General features: G+C 40.6%; 1 long non-coding RNA gene across 1 annotated transcript; it reads right to left on the bottom strand.

Moving 5' to 3' along the window:
* Positions 1 to 8,013: 8,013 nt before the first annotated feature.
* Positions 8,014 to 12,582, bottom strand: LOC141739680 (uncharacterized). The gene is made up of 3 exons (XR_012585772.1): positions 12,516 to 12,582; positions 10,256 to 10,435; positions 8,014 to 9,435 (listed from the first exon to the last, which is right to left on the bottom strand). It is a non-coding gene; the product is annotated as an uncharacterized LOC141739680 (long non-coding RNA).
* Positions 12,583 to 15,754: the final 3,172 nt, after the last annotated feature.

Below are 15,754 nucleotides of genomic sequence, written 5' to 3'. Positions count from 1 at the left end.
CCTCATTTTTGTTCCCTGGCAAAAATAACCGCGGAGCAGCTTCCAGGTGTCTCCTGCCCAACACGGGACTTTTGTGGACGTGTCTTCACTGAGAAAAAATGGTACGTTTAACTCACCTAGAGGTAAATCCTATTAGAGAGGAAGGCTGGAGGTGAGAAAATAATTGATTGGGTTTTTCACGATTTATCAAGTTGAGGGAAAAAAAATAATTATTTAAGCTATTCACTTTGTGCAAAATACACTGTGCCCCGTGTGTGCAAGTTCTTTTACCTGAAGTTATGTAAAGCTAAAAAAAAAAAAAATACCCAGAAAGACTCCCGATTTTCCAAGTTGTGGTGTTTGTGGTTTGTGTCTTCTCACCACTGTGAAATTATGTCTCATAAAGTGTTGTATTTCTGTTACAGTAAAATCCAAACGTCCTGGTTGGCATCAAATCCCCACCTCAAAGTGGGAAATACAAATTCATCTGAGTGCTAGTGTGGAGTGAGATGCTTTTCTGCTCAGTGCAGTCACCAGTGTTATTTTGTAGAATGTTCAGTTCATCTGGGCAAAACATAATTGATAAAACTTTAATATTTTAATTGGGTTTAAAATTATTCAAATTGAGCAAACCCCTTGGAAATGGAAAAAGTTTTTGCTTAAGCGTTACAGCATTAATATTATTCTTTTATATTCTTATTAACCGATTCTCTACAAGAAGTACAGTGTCAAGTCCAAAGAAAGGAAACAAATCTAAAGCAGAACAGTAAGATGATAGAATCATAGAATGGTTTGTGTTGGAAGGGACCTTAAAGACCATCTAGTTCCAACCCCCCTGCCATAGGCAGGGACACCTCCCACTACACCAGGCTGCTCAAAGCCCCATCCAGCCTGGCCTTGAACACTTCCAGGGATGGGGCATCCACACTTCCCTGGGCAACCTGTTCCAGTGTCTCATCCCCCTCACAGTAAAGAATTTCTTCCTAATATCTGATCTAAATCTACCATCTTTCAGTTTGAAACCGTTACCCCTTGTCCTGTCATTAGAGTCCCTCCCCATCTCTCCTGTAGGCCCCCTTTAGGTACTGGAAGGCTGCTATAAGGTCTCCCTGGAGCCTTCTCTTCTCCAGGCTGAACAACCCCAACTCTCTCAGCCTGTGTTCGTAGGAGAGGTGCTCCAGCCTTCTGATCATCTTTGTGGCCCTCCACTGGACCTGTTCCAACAGGTCCATGTCCTTCTTGTGCTGAGGACTCCAAAGCTGGACACAGTACTCCAGGTGGGGTCTCATAAGACCAGAGTAGAGGGGCAGGATAACTTCCCTCGACCTGCTGGTCGTGCTTCTTTTGATGCAGCCCAGGATGCGGTTGGCTTTCTGGGCTGCAAGCGCGCATTGCCTGCTCATGTTGAGCTTCTCGTCCGCCAGCACCTCCAAGTCCTTCTCCTCAGGGCTGCTTTTAAGCCATTCTCTGTCCAGCCTGTGTTTTTGCCTGGGATGATGGACCAAATTCTCTTCCTGTACAAAACCACCCAATTTTTAGACACCCCCTCCTTTACAATGGTGTTGAAATGTAAATAATTTTCAGATTTGTATATCTGTACCTGGATATATAATATATTTTACCCTTACCTTTTTCCAGCCTGAAGGGGGTGGTGGCTTTTAGCCAGGAAAATAGGTTAGCACTGGAAATTGCTAGGGTGGCCTTGTAAATATTTCTGTATGCTACCAGCAAATCCAGAATAAGGACAAATATGGGTTAGATTTGCCTTGACTAACGTATATATGCAGTCTGTATCAGTTTTCAATGACATATATTTGTTCACACATGTAGGTATATATGAATATGCTGACATTTAATACATGTTCTTAAAATGCTCTTTATTGAAAAATAATAAATACTATTTTATACCTGATGCATTTTAGTTTCTTTTAGAACTTCATAAATTCCACCAAAAAAAACCCCCGTTGTCTTTTTACAATAACATGACACTGTAATTAGATGTTCAGACATATGACCCAGTCCCATCTTTCAAGCAGGCTGAGTTCTTCCATGTTTTGGGGGACTGCAGGCTTAAATCTTTCAGAAAAAAAGGTAGCAGAGGCTCCTTTCCCCCAGCGCAACTATCCCCACTCAAAGGGGATACATCCAGGGAGGTCCCTGTAGTGGCTACTGGGTTTAGTCTAGACTTCTGCCATATCTTTGGCAGTAATCCGAAAGAGAATATGACCAAATGTGAAGTGCTAAGTGATGATGAAGGTAGGTTGATTAAAGTGATCTTACGATCACGTGTTTGAACAACACGTATCTTAATAGAGTTGAACTCAAAGTTATGCAGGAATGGAGATTTTAGGGCACACTAAGTATAAGGCAGTACATTTTAGAGAATAGTGGTGCAGTAAATGCTGGGGAGGTCATGCTGCACAGACAGCTAAAGCCCAGTTCCCTCTGCTGCTGTGAAACCTAGAATGAATGAAATCTATTAACAAGAGCACTGCCGTTGCCAGCAGCAGGCCGCAGGCTCAATGCCGACTTTGCAAGGCCCCGGTCCTGGCCTGCGGGGCTTGTTACCAACCTGTGGTGAGAACCTGCCCTGTGAACTGGAGCTTTGTGTCAGACAGCTACTGTGAACTGGAATTCAGCGTGGGATAACAGCAAAGGCCTTGAAAATGTTGAAAACAAAGGACCCAACATTATAAACAACTAACTGATGGCCGGTTACTAGTTGAAAAAACCACAACATCGCAAGTTATGAAGACAACTGCTTTGAGCATGCCAAACAAAGGCAGCAGCTGAGCAAGAGAAAAACAACCAAGCAACAGGAGGAGGCATTTCCTGAGACCTGAGAAAGTAATGCTCTCCAGTATCACAAGGTGTGTGTATGGCTTAGGGGGTGCAGACCAAAGGCTGCAGCTTTTCGGAAAGCGTCTTATAAAAGGAAAAAAAATAATTTGGGGAAGCTGTCATCATGGGAATCTGCAGTCATGGTGTCTCTGTGAGATTGCCAGGGCTGCAAGCATGCCACCTGCTCTCTCTGCCTGTTCCAGGGACAGGCAGCTTACTTCAGCTGCCTGTCCCTGCCCGTCCTTGCCTGTTTGCCCCAGGATCCCTGGCTCCTCAGCCAGCTCATCAGAACCATGTACATCAGGATCATGTACGTGCATTTTTTCCCCTCCAAATTCTGCGGTTTTCCTCTCTGACAACAAAGTACTTAAACAAAGCCTTACTGCATGTAAGCTCAGCTTGGCTAGTTACAATTCCTGGGTAGAAAGGGTGGTTTAACAGACAAGGTCATAATAAAATATAATGCTTAGAAGCTGAAGTGAAAAAAAAGAGAACTGAAATCCAAGGTAACTAGCTGTGAAGCACTTTATCTAGGATGTGATAGGTTCATTGTCATGCAAGTCTTTAAATCAAGACTGAATGCTGCCTTATCTTCCTATGGATATGCAGTAGCTCAGCTGTAAGTTACAGGTTCCATGCAAGTGACATTTCCAGATGTCTCAGAATTCAAAGTCAGACTGCATTACCATAACAGCCCTTTCTGGTATTAAAATTTATGACTTCATTAATCAGTCTTGTAGGAACTTGAACCTCCCCTTGGAATCAATGATATCTGTAAGGTGCTCTCTACTAAGCACAGTGTGTGTCTTACACACTGCCAAAATTGAATTTTTTGGAATTAAGAGGCACTTTTGAAAAGTGACTGAATATTGCCAGGTTATTCACTGAAGTCAATGAGTGAGGGTTACCTTTGATAACAGCTGAATTGGACGTTGAATTAACCAGCCATCGTGTTCTCTTTGTTTCATATTTCTTTTCTGGGGAGGAAAACATCAATGGCTATTTAAAGTATTACACTTTGGCATGCTTTCTAGTATCTTTCTCCCAGTGGTTTCCCACTGCTTAGTAAGCATGCTGAAAATCAGGATGGTCGTTTGTTTGTTAGTATTTTGTAAGTCAGGGTAGGACCTCTGGTACTTCTGTCACTCTCTAAAAATCAGACTTTTTTTCTTTGATTGCAAAACAAATAAGCTAAGGCTGTCTAGTAGACAGTTTTCAAGACAGCAGTAAAGAATATCCAAATCTTACTTCAGCTAAATGTTATAAAATGTTGGTCAAGCAAAGAACGTGTCTTACTACTTTTAGGTAAGTGTGTATCTCATTTCCCTCCATTATCTCCAGGATGTTTCTAGCTGAGCATTAAAGTGAATTACAGACTGGTTGTAGCCATACATAAAACTCTTCGAAAGTGGCTCTGTTGTTTCACTGAGGTTTTGTTGAGAGTTTTCTGATTTATGTACTACATGACCAGTCATCCCAGATACTGAAGCATAAGTAGCTAAACTTTCCTTTACTCATTGTCATAAAATTGGCTGGTAGTAAGATTTGCAATTATTCTACATGAGTTAAGGTCTACATGACCTTGCAATGAAGCCTTCACAGAACATGGCATGTTCTTTTTTGGCACCTAAAATATTCTAGCATGGTATATGTGCTGTATATTGTTGTCTGAAAGTTCACATATATCTGTAAATGAACTAGATGAGCTTTTCCTGATGTTAGTTTCTGTGTGCTGGAAACAGTGCTGATAGATTTTTGCAGCAGGACATCTGCAGCTAAGATCCCTCATCTCTGAAACTGTTTTCTAATAATTTTTCAACACAAACCTGACAAGCATCAGGACCTAATGCAAATCCAATTACTTAGTAAAATCTGTAATGAGTCATATTTATCAGGTAAAAAAAATAGTGGGGTTTATTTCTGGATTTGATATTTTGGAGCTACAAAGCCCAGTGTATTTACCTTTTCTATTTGTAGCACCAGAAGGTGTAAAAAGAATCTCAGGTCTCTGTTAATGCAAACAGAGTCAGCGTCACTCATTATTCACAGTTATCTTATGAACGCGGGGATGCAGAGGAATTGTGGCTGTTACCTGGAGACGTGATTTCTGTGAGGACTGCTATTGAGAAATCTGTGTGTTAGTGGTAGAACAATTTTGCCAGCCTCTGCAAATGTATTGTGAGTTTTGTAGTGTTTTGCTTTCTTAAATCTCAGCAGCTGGAATGGTGAGATTTCATGAAAACTCACGAGTCTGGATTTTTAAGCAGTTTTCTTGTCTATGTGACTGAGAGATGTGACCTGTGTTTGACAGGAGGTGACTTGAATGCATCCTAAATGCTCAGAAACAATAAGCAAAAAGTCCAGCTCCAGCTCTTCACACTGCTTTTCAGTAGAAAAATTTAAAAAAATTGGACACTTGAGATTTCCAGTGCTTAAGTACAGTCACTTAATGCAGTCAGCAGAGACCGTCAATCAGGTTTCACAGGGTTAGCACTGAATGTCATCACGTTTTGCTGGTATAGTCTTGGCAAGAATCTTGGCCAATAATCCACGCTCTGCTAAACCCCTTGAAGCTGCTGTCATTTTCACTATGGTCTTTATATACTTTCTAGACTGTGGAGTCGCCAACTATAGCTCATGCTATTGCTATAAAGCAATGAAAGAGAGTGTCGCATGTTAAGCAGACATTTTTTTGCCAGGTAATCTTCCCAGATCTCATGATAATGAAAGAGAAGAAAAGAGGGACTGCAGGTACTCCTTAACCTGATAAAAAGTATAACTGGACAGTTACTAGAATCTCTGAGACTCTCAAAGTAGCATTCACGAAATCACAGAATTTTTCGGAGTTGGAAGGGACCTCTAGTGATCATCTAGACCAACTCCCCTGCTAAAGCAGGATTGCCTAGAGCACATTACTCAGGACTGCATCCAGGCGGGTCTTGAAAGTCTCCAGGGAAGGGGACTCCACAACCTCCCTGGGCAGCCTGTTCCAGTGCTCTGTCACCCTCACCATAAAGAAGTTTTTTCTCATATTTGATCAAAACTTCCTACGTTCCAGCTTGTGCCCGTTACCCGTCGCCCTGTTACTGGGAACCACTGAAAAGAGTCTGGCTCCATCCTCCTTAAACCCACCCTTTAGATACTTGTAAACATTCAATAGTAAGCATTCCAGCTAAAATTGCATTTTACTTGTACATAGACTTCAAGACAAATACATGTCTAAAAATTTGTACTGTGATTCATCCAATATAATTTCTCATATCAATAAAATACAATTAGACCTTAGTCCAGACCGTTGCTGTCTAGCATACAGACTGCTGATTAATTCTCTCCATCATTGTCACGACTCAAGCAAAAATATCTCTCCACATCAGACAAACTGCTGATGTACTTGAGCAGAGAACCCACACGTGCATACATACTCAACAGCAATGGGGGGGTCACAGGGGGATTCATGAGTAAACCTGCTGGGTGACAATGCCAAATGCTGGTGGTCTGTGAATAGTTTCAAATCCTGCCTATTGTACAGACACCCACACATTTAGATCTGTAAGTAGGACCTTCATCTACAATGCTGTGCAAAGAACCAGGAGTAAGTTTTTGCCCTACTAATTTAATGTTCAAACACAAAAATGAGGAAGCCACCAAAATAGATCCTTAATTAGCTATGATATCAGAAACACCTTTATTATGGACATGGCAGATAGTACGATTACTAGAAAATTTTTATTCTCAGATTAATTTTTTCCCAAATTGTTTGTCAGCATATGAGATGACATCAGCAGCCCTGGTGCTGCTCCAACTGGGTGCGACTGGTCCTGCAGACTGGTGGAGCACGACCTGGCCAGGGATGAAGCACCAAGCTAGACCCATCCTCTAATCCCAACGCTGGGCCGCTGTTACCCTCCACAGGGCCGAGTACTGGAGCCCACTTCTAGCGCTCTTGTCTGCGGGGTACCCGGAGAGGGAAGAAAGGAATCTGCCTAACGTAAGTGCCCTAAGGACAAGGAAAAGAAAAGCAGAAGATTCAGAAAAGCAGTCTGGAGACCCAGACACGAGGAAAGGAACGGGAAAACTGACTGAGAGCTGTGAAAGGATTGTTGGCCCAGAGAGGTGATGGCTGGAGAGAGATCATGGATGTTACAAGAAGAAGGAAGGTTCGGAGCTAGTACAAAAAAAAGGAACAGGGAATTGGAGAAGACATGTTGCATAAAGGGAGGGGAATTTGGGGGACAGACTTTTTAGCAGGGTCTGTTGCAATAAGATAAGGGGTAATGGCTTTAAACTGAAAGAGGGTAGATTTAGACCTAGATGAAAGGAAGGATTTTTTTACAATGAAGGTGGTGAAACACTTGCACAGGTTGCCCAGAGAAGTGGTAGATGCCCCACCCCTGGAAACATTCAAGGTGACGATGGACAGGGCTGTGAGCAACCTGATCCTTGAAGATGTTCCTGCTCATTGCAGGGGGATTGGACTAGATGACCTTTAAAGACCCCTTCCAATCTAACCTATTGTATGAATTCTAAAATAGGGGATGAACAGTGGGGCTAGGACTAGTCAGAGGAGACAGGGAATCACTGATCTCTGTCACAGGTGGAGTTGGGAGATAGCTCTGGGAAGAAGCAAGCCTGCAAGAGAAATGCGGAATAAGCTGAGTGAGAAGCCAGAGAGAATCAAGGAATCGTGCACGTGGAGGACAAAAGCAAGAGGAAAAACAGGGTAGGGACCTGGAATGGAAAACCATGAGTACTGGGGCAGGGAAATGGTTAAAAGAGATTAACAAAACAGATGGACGAACTCCAAAACTCTGCAGTGCAATCCCAAAGTGAGTGGGCCGCACAAATATTCTGATTGACACGCAGAGACATTGCTGCACACACTCCAAAGAAAACTATCACCCTACATTCAACGTTTACAAACAAAGAGCTGATTAAATAGTTGATGAGTTTGGCAACAGATTTTTGTTTGCTCTTGCAGCGTGTTGGAGTGAACACCCTCTACAGGGAATGATGTATGACTGAATTGTGGAGAGGGATGAGATGGAGTAAGACAACAAATGATTAGACAACGAACACAATTGAATTATTTGAAAAGGTGCAGAACGTATGGAGCTTGGTAAATGAAAAGAATAGGTGAAAGGACTCATAAGGCTGCACATTACAATTATGGGGGCTGCAACTACAAAAGCACTACTTCAAACATTTCAAACCAGTGTTGGTACATAACATCAGCCATCTTTCAGTCCTTCTCTCAAACTGTTTCATGAAGTTTTATCTCTAGATTTATGTAAACTATTAATAAGCACCTGCCAGAGCTCTCTGTCCCTTTGCTGTGTATCATGCAGGACAAGAAAGAAAATCCAGTAGTTTTCCCAAAAAACAAAGCAACACATAAACAAAGCTGATGTGTACTTCCATTCATCTTATTAAACATTTCACAAAAATCCTTTTCCATCTTACAAGAAAGTGATACAGAAACAACTGACATTATTCCTTCCAGGTTTGGTTTCGGGTTTTTTTTTTTGTAGTAGGAAAGGTGCTTTTAGGGCTTGAATCTGTGGCAGAATTGAATTTTACATTTCCTTGGAAATCCTAAATTGGTTCCTTTGAACTCCAAAACTTCTCAACTTCCAATAGCTTGCTCTCAAAAATATGTTGGAGAATGCATTTGTTCTTGGTCTGTCGTCTCTTCTAGTGATGTGCCCAGAGATGATGCCACGTCTGATCACTGTCAGATGCTAAGAAATGTCAGAGAACTCAGATATTATAAATTTCATACAGAAGTTGTTTGGGGTTTTTTATGATCTGTAATAGATAGCATACTAAAGACCTCAAATGGTACAGCAGGTCATATGGGAGGGGTTGTGGAAAGAAGGCAGAGATGGAATTATAATTGCTGCCTGCAGGAAATAAGGGAAGTGGAAGCTATCCATACTGCTATATGCATATTAAATAGGATTGCGATGCAAGGTCTTCCAGCTCTGCAGGGAGAGAGCAAAGTATTATAATTTGAGTATCCTGATAGCAATATCACAAGAAAATTAAATCATTGGTTCCCAAAGCTGATGTGCACCAAAATAACTTTTGCAGAGATCCACTGGAGCAACTAAGTCTCTTGGTTTTTTCCCGGATAAAAAAGATCCCAGGAATCATGTTTCATGCATTATGTGCTGAGTAACAATGTGCAAAGACTCCATATTTATTAGCTCTTCATTAGGAGAACTACTTAGAAAGATGCTGCAGTGGCATTAAGTACACTGATTTCATTGCACCTTTTTCAATTGTATGGATCTTGAAACTTGTTTGTAATACCAGTAAAGGGATTTTTTTTCTATTCAGTTGTTACCTTAATGGCACCATTTTGCATTCTTTCTCCTTGTTATACATCCTGTACCTTTTCCCAACAATCTTAAGACTGGTCAATTGATAAGGATAAGTAGTTCCTGGGTCTCTTTTGACCTTTCCCAGGAGAATATTGGGTTTTGTGTCAAAAAGCTGTAAACTATTCTTCTGCTGAAGATCACAGCGCTATTGGCTTGCTTCTCACATCTTTTCCATCAATGGGAGAATAATGCGTGTTTCCACTTTTCCATTTTCAATCTGTACTGATAAGATCTAGATACAGACAAAAAAAAAATTGCTGTTATTTTTATTCTTATAGTGGCAAATTCAGCTTTTTAGTAGCTGGAGTCCCTCCAGGCTTTTAATTTGTCTGGTTTCTCATTGCTACTATGTTTTGCCATTAATTACAATTTCCTCTTTATTGGTTGCTGTGATTAGACTAGCTGTTGCCACCCTTGCATCACATGCTGAGAGACACACAATAGGACTCTGTATCTGTAAAACTAAATTATTTCTTTATGAAAGGAATCAATTAAAGAGGTTCTGCAAGTCCAGCCAATGTTGAGATACAAACATGCAAACAGTTTAATTTCTGGCTATCTACAGTAAACTCATTCCCCCCCTCAACTTCTTTTCTTTCCCATCAGTTATGTGGAGGTTCCTAACTCACAGAAGTCTTGCAGAACCCCAAGCCATCGCGGACCCAAGCTCGAGGCACCCGATGCTCTTTAAGAATTCTGTTCAATGAGATTTCCAACATCTGCACATTCCTTCAGCAGCAACGTCTCTTTTGGCAGCTCCCAGTAGTAAAGCTTATCTTGGAGACAGGCCATCACCAGCATTTTCACTCCCCCAATCTGATTTCAAGTGTTTACTTCCAAAGTGCTGGTGATTCAAAGATTGCCAGCTAAATATGACTAGTCTTGGTCGCATTTGAGCACTATGTTAACAAACACAGTTAAGTTTAAAAAGGAAACACCATGCCACTTCAGTCCACACAATCCATATCTACGTGGAACAGTCTTTGCAATATAATTTGCAATATTGTCATGAATCTAGTAACCTTTATAACATCAGCAAAACTGCTACTTACCTGAGAGCGATGCTCACATAAAAATAGAGTAGCAAGCCTTGTCACTCTTTTTTATTCTCCTGGATGAATCCTGAACTTCTTTATGTTAATCACTTAATCCACCTCTGAAATGGAGCAACTCTTTAATGAACACATTGCATGAAACAAGCTCTGGATGAAAGTGAAGGCTGCTCATTGAGACTGAAACAGCAAAGGGAATTCAAGTCAGACAATTTTTCAAACTGGAGTTTGACCAAGATGCTGCTCTTCTTCTGATATGTGTCACGGGGTAGCTCGTGATCAAAAGCTGTCATAACCTTGACTTCGAAGTTAAGCTTCCTTCTTTATACTTAGTCTCCACCAGGTGCCAGGAGGGTACAGCAGCTCCATTCTTGCTTAGAGCAAAGGGAGCCATCTACTGAAGCACCAGAAGTAACTTTAGATCTTTACCTATTTTTCTTGGATGTATCTTATCTAGGTATTGACTAAGCCTGATATTGCTTGGTTACATGACCAAAGACTCAGAGGTGTTTCTGGTTAAAAAGTAACTCCAATCGAGACAAAAAAAAATAAATCTTGAATAAAAGTGTAAGACAACTTTTTCCCTGTTGTTCCTCCCAAACTCCCACCCTCAGAACAAAAAATCAGAGATCAAATGAAAATTGTATAGGATGCCAACATTTAGAAGTGTCTACAAATTTAGAAGTATCTAATTATCTCTGTAATGTTCATCCACTCAAGAACAGAAAAGAAAGTAGAAAAAATGAGTTAAAAAGTTATTCAAAAGCTACAATACCAATTGACTGCCATTAGTAAACAAACGGAATGATTTCACAGAAGGAAGGGATCTAGATACAAGTATTTTTTGAGTGCAACCTCTGACAAATAATAAAGGAAGGAATCTTGAGTATATGTAGTGTGATTAGGAGGAGATGAATATATTAAATTAGGACTTGTGAATGCGGCTGATGTCTTCAAGATGACCAAGAAAGTGCTTAGCAGTTATGGTAATACACTGATACGGAGCTGGGCTGGAAAGGAATTTAAAATCCATAAACAATTTTCCTGCCAATCAAGATTACATTTTCCAATGTGAACTGCTTCTGAACTGAGACTGAAAATTCCTCTATTATTCTAAAGATAAGGTTAACTAGAAATAGTACCAATAGTGTAAAAGAAATGACAGATGTGCAATCAGGCAAAGATGATAACAAGAATAAGCTTTAAAAGAATTGCAATTCCAGTTAGGAATAACAGAATAGGTCTCCCTTTGTGTAACTGAAGATATCTTTACCATGATAATTTCTGTCTGTCACAATCTACTGTAGTAAAATTAATGCAGTCCAGTAAATTGCAGCTTTGTAACTGCAGCCTCTGTACATACATTTGCATGAGTGCTCTGTAGTGACAGGAATAGACTATACAGGATGAGAAGTTACCAAAAATAGACTTGTCTAGTCACTGGCCAAATGCTACCCATCGCTTTTGGGAAGAGAGGGTGGTGACAAGCAGAGGCTGTCAGTGCCGCCAGCACGTCCCTTTCAGCTGCGCTTCTCTCCTGCCTTCCCAGCCCTGCAGGTGGGGAGGAGTGGTCTGGAAGAACAGCCACTTTCTGCAACATTAGCTGCTGTCAACCTCCAAAGCCATCACTGAATAACACAATGTGCTTTGTCTGTGTTTTGCCCATGGGAGGGTGACTTATCACACAACAGTAATGGGATGTTGATGGTGCTAGAGATAAAATTCGTCTGCACATAAGAGGTTTATATTTAGTTCCTGTGCTCTGTAGACCTACTACCTAGTTTCTGCTGTAGAGAGAGGAATCAGCCCTTTCCCAAGTACAGATAAATATGGAATTGTATGATGTTCCCATTTTCATGGTGCTTGTATACTTTTGCATGTGAATAAATGAAAGACACTTAGATTAAAAAAGAAAAAAAAAAAAAAACTGTTTGTGTGTACCAACATACTAAAAGTTCCAGCAGTTATGACACTGTTGCTCATATCAATGCCAAGTCTCAAACCGATCTTGAGTCAGAAGTCTGCGCTAGGTTGTGGCATGGCACAAAGGACAGAAGTGAGAAGTGTTTTCAAAAGACTTGCCATTCTGTCAAAATATGCTCTCAAACACTATCCTGGATACTGTATCACAGTTACGATATTAGATTATGTTGCATTACCTTACCTGAAACCACATATGCAAACCTATAGTTAGTGATTTTTATAACTGGTGCTAATTATTGTATCATGCATCTCATACTACACACAGTAATGTAATTACCTTTCTCAGACTATGAACAGTATACAATTTTATCTTGTTGTAGACTTGATCTTGCAGCACAGGAAACCTCTGCAAATGAAAATCATGAGAGAATTTTGTGTACACTGTATACGCTGCTCCTATGCACCTCTCTGTATCACAGTTTTAAAAAATAAGCCAGGTCTTGTGTTATCTTGCTGTGCCTCTTTCTAATGTAGCAGACCTGAGAAAATGTAAGTATAAGCACTTTTCCTTCTATTTTTATTCAATATACTCGCCAAGTAGCAGAAGAGAAATTAATGTATTTCAGTGACACAGGAAAAGCGTCATCAATACAAACACACAGAAAACAATCTCAGAAAGCTTTAGTCGCAATTTACGTTCTCCTTCCCAGCATAGCCATATTCAGTATCTGACATCTCTAGAAATTCAGATATATTACCAGTTAGCCATGGACCATAGCCAGATCCTTCAAAAATCATTTGAAGTGACAAAAATTCTGCAAACTTGTTAGGACAGATTTGTATCGTTCTCTTTCACTGTCTTATTCAGTATCAAAATCAGCAGTAGATGAGCTTTTTTTTTTTTGTTTTCAGCCATTCTCAAGTAAGATTTTACCATCCAAAGGTTTAGACATATCACACAACTTTAATTTCTGTCTACTTAGATTATTATGCTCTTGGCATAGCATCTGAAGACTGCGCTCAGGCCATAGCGGGGCGCAGAGCCTGCGCCTTGTGCAAGACAAATGATCCCAAGCTTTTCCTTCCTCTTCCTTTGGCCATTAGGAAGAAACTTAGTTTAGCAACCAGACCGGACTTGAGAAAAACTCTATTCCATTTCTTACGCTATGAGTGAGATTTTACATGAATTTGCATAACCTGTATTATGCCTGAATATTTTTTTTCTTTTTTACCTTTTAAATGGTCAGGATATTCCTCTGTGTCTTTGAACAGCTCCTATCACAATGGATTTAGGCTTGCAGTCTCTAAGCATTATTACAAAAATAAAAATAATAGACAGATAAAAGATCGTTATTGGAGGTTATTTGTTCTTAAATATAACACATAAATTTACAAGGTTACCTGAAAAAAATCTGCAAAACACAGAGACTCCCTAGGATATTTTTAGCACTTAGGCAAGATCAACAAAGTGTTGTAATTGTTTATAGTGCTGATACACAAATACTTTTGCACTTGACAATAAGCTTCAACACTTGCAGTAGTTTGTCACATACTAAACTCGTTTCATTCTTTACCTAGGGAAAATAAATACAAAAAAAACCCAGCCTAATGACGATGATGCTTTCAAAATAAAAATAAAACTTGAGCATTACCAAGCTTCTTAAAAGACCATACTAAGCATGAGAAATTATTAAAAATAGTAGAAGAAAATATGTTATACCCTGTTCATTTTATATCTTTACATAATGTAAGCCTTGTTAGTAACTGATGTGCTGCCTTGCTCAGCCCTCATTTGTTTGGTACAGAAGTTTATATGAAACAACACAACTTCGGGGCAGGATGCAGAGGTACGTGTGTGATTCAAGTCTGTTACACAGACAAAGACACCTTGAGAACCCTTCTGTAAGGCTGTTCTCGGAGGTATAGTTGGTTCATTTGCCTGTGCCATTTCCAGAGCTCTGTAGCAGCGTGTTTTCAGTTTACCTGCGCTTACAGAGACATTTCCCATGGAGGCACATGGTCGGATCCACAGCCTTTATCATTCAGCGTTTATTGCCAGGAACCCACAAGATGCCTTGGCAGCATGAATGAGTACTGCAGTACAAGAGCAAGGCACATGCAGGGTGCGTTGCGACTTGCCAGTTGAAGGAATCGAGAAGCAATGAGGCCAAGTGTAGAAAACCCCCACGATGTGCCATGCACTGCGGCTCACGCTATGGCACCAAACTCAAGTAGTGATGTGTCCTCTGGGTAGTTCAGTCACAAGCAGGGCTGCTCAGGGCAGAGCATCCTACCCACTGCACAAGGCAGGATTTTCATAGAAGAAAAACTGCACAGCAGTGTAATTAAACACCTTATCATAAAGCATTTGTGTCCAGAGGAAGAAGAGCAGGAAGAAAAAGTCTTCATTGCCTAAGTTGTCTTCAGTCTGGCACTATCTGATGTTTGAATTCTTCATTTTACGGCCCAAGTAACATCCAAAGAAAGGTTGTTACAAGCCGAGTGCATCACCTTGTTTCCCAGTACACCTTTTGGTACCCTCTGTTGTTACTAGGTGAGTCCATCCAACTTCACATGGATACTGCAGCTAATGCTAGCAGATCTACACATCAGCTGCAACATTTGACTTGGAAAGTCCTGTAGACCTTTGGCTACCTTAAATGCATGGACTCAGACTACTGAAAAACAGAGGCAGATGACTGAACTATTACCTAATTTCTGCTATTTAGACTATTTAGCAGCTCAGGTGACTAGGGCTTAACGTATTCTGACAAGTCAAGTTACAGGGGCTGGAGGAATGCATATTTTTTTTTAATCCCAAATGGCTATTTAGATGACAGTCATATTTCCAAGGTGGTCAGCATGCTGGGATGCTTAATAACAATAATTCTCGGCTGTATGTGCAGGCTTGAGCTGTCAGACTGAGCTGTGACATAACTTTCCCTGTGGGCCCCTGGGAGCAATCGTAAAGTTTTCAGTCTTCTTCTGAGGCACAGAAAAGCAGTTCAGTGGAAAAGGAGGTCCCACAAAGACAATTTGCTGTAATTGCAGCAGGACAGACCAGGCATTGATGGAACTCACTGCTGCCTAGTTGGCAGCTTTAACAAGATATAAAATCTTTTCTGTCTCCCCAAACAAGAAAAATAGTAAAGAAACCTGGTTGCAAATGCCAGTTCCTGCATCAGGACTCCAAAAGAAAGCCTCTGGCTCTGTACTTATTAAAAATGGACAAGATCATGGGCTGAAGATATGTCCTGACTAGTAATATTAATGATCTACTTTTGACCTGCCAGGGTCAGCCTCACAGTACATCATCAAGACAAAGGATTTGGGGGCACAAAACACCTCGAGCCCTAAAAATCCTCTGCAAAAAAATCTTTTAAGTATTGATTTGAGCTTAAAAGTCTTTTTAAGCTGACTGAAAACTGAAAGCTCAATGTAATTTATACCAAAAAAGCATCTTCCAATGCTTTTGGAAGTTACCACATTTTCCAACAGAAGCGTAGTTTGACATGGCATGACTGCATTTCTTCCATGATGACGACAGTTGGCATAACACAAACAGTTGCCTTGTAG

This window comes from Larus michahellis, chromosome 2, assembly GCF_964199755.1.
Source record: "Larus michahellis chromosome 2, bLarMic1.1, whole genome shotgun sequence".
In the NCBI taxonomy this organism is placed as follows: Eukaryota; Metazoa; Chordata; class Aves; order Charadriiformes; family Laridae; genus Larus; species Larus michahellis.
This window is presented reverse-complemented; position numbering and strand designations above follow the sequence as displayed.